This window comes from Octopus bimaculoides, chromosome 25 (assembly GCF_001194135.2).
Source record: "Octopus bimaculoides isolate UCB-OBI-ISO-001 chromosome 25, ASM119413v2, whole genome shotgun sequence".
Classification (NCBI taxonomy): domain Eukaryota; kingdom Metazoa; phylum Mollusca; class Cephalopoda; order Octopoda; family Octopodidae; genus Octopus; species Octopus bimaculoides.
In genome coordinates this window covers 29,669,214-29,670,880 of record NC_069005.1, presented here as the reverse complement: position 1 = coordinate 29,670,880, position 1,667 = coordinate 29,669,214, and the positions used below count along the sequence as shown (strand labels likewise).

Here is a 1,667-nt window from a genome sequence, read left to right as displayed (position 1 = left end):
TTTATGTCATTTCAGGGCAATTTAACTGTTGTTTTTAGCACATCTCACGACCACCTGATACTTTCCTTGTTTCTTTGTCACTCTAACATGTATTGATATTTTTCAATATTTTTCTCCCGCTAAACACATTTAATAGAGAATGATGATGTGCCATCGCTACCCTCGCGCCATCACCACCTTGGGGGCAAGTGTCGTCTTTCATGGCTTCGGGTCAGCCAAAACCTTGTGAGTGGACTTAGTGGACAGAAACTGAAAGAAGCCTGATGTGTGTGTGTGTGGAGGGGAACACGAGTGTTGGCAACTGGAAGGGACCTGGCTATAGAAAGTGTTGTGCACTTAACAGGGCTGGCACTAGGAAGTGCAGGGCCCAATTGGAGAATTGTCAGTTGGGCCCTCTACTCCACAAAAGCTGAAGGTTGTTGTTTTGTGCTTTGTGTAATACGCCAGTCCCAGCCAAAAAAAGACATTGAGGGCTTGAGGCTCCAGCATTAGCCACAACAAATTCATCATCACTTGAGCATGTATACTGAGTCCTTTCTTGATGCAGGGCTCAATCAGAACAGGTTTAATTGGTTTAAAACCGCCTGTGGCTACAAATTCCTTCTGACGCATACAAGCATGGGAAGAAGTGGATGCTTAAAACGATAAGAATGACGATGATAGCTGCAACCTCTTAATTCACACGATTTTTCTGTGCCCTTGAAATAAAAAATAGTGTTTCCTTTACAGGCTTTTTGTGTTTTTCTTTTCTTTTCTTTTTACTCTGTTTTTGGTGACTTAAAAGTTTTCATTTGGTTTCATATTTCCTTCTCCTTTGCCGGTTCCTCTGCCATCAGCTTTCATTTGAAGCAATTTATTTTGGAACATGAAAAAAAATATTCTCTAGTTTACATAAATATTGGGATTTCACTATTTCTTCCCCACCCCTCTTTCCAACACTTCATTCCCTCTTTCTCTATTTCCTTCCAATTTTTTTCTATCTTATATCCTTTTCTTCTTTTCCTCTCCTCTCTTCTTTCCCTTGTACACCTCCCCATCTCTCTCTCTCACTCGCACATCTCAGTCTCCCGTTTCTTTCTTTCTCTCTCTCTCTCTCTCTCTCTCTGTTCTCCATATATCTAATTCCTCTTTCTTTCCCCCACTTTTTCTCTCCTCACATTGCTTTACCTTCTTACTCTGTCTCTCTCACCCTCTCACCGTTCCCTTGCACCTTTTCACAATCTCTCACATCCTTCTTCCCCCCCTCTCTCTCTATCTCTCTTACCTTATCTCTCTCTCCCTCTCTTTCACGTCTTTCTTATGTTCAATAATAATTAAATAAACTGTTGAAATACTAGAGAGAGGGGGGGAAAAACAGAGCATACGAATTATTTTTTTTGACATGCACATTATGCGCGTGCATTTAAACAGAGAGAGAGAGAGAGAGAGAGAGAGAGAGCGTTGGTGTGTGTGTGATTGTTTCATACCTTTTCCAATGCAATTTACTCAAAGTAAATCGTTCGGCTGCTGACTCAGTTGTGTAACAAATAAGAAGTGAACCTATAATTAAAAGCTTCCCGTTTTCGTATTTTATTTTATTTATTTATTTATTTAACTTCATTCTCACCCCATTGACGCGCACATTTTTATTTATTTATTCATTTGTCTATCTATTTTTTTTTTGTTCA

General features: G+C 39.7%; 1 protein-coding gene across 1 annotated transcript in view; it reads left to right on the top strand.

Moving 5' to 3' along the window:
• LOC106879371 (LIM domain kinase 2) overlaps positions 1 to 1,667 on the top strand; it is a gene marked incomplete at its 3' end in the record, with an annotated part of 154,266 nt that overhangs the window by 126,223 nt on the left and 26,376 nt on the right. The gene's annotated exons all lie outside the window — the stretch shown is intronic.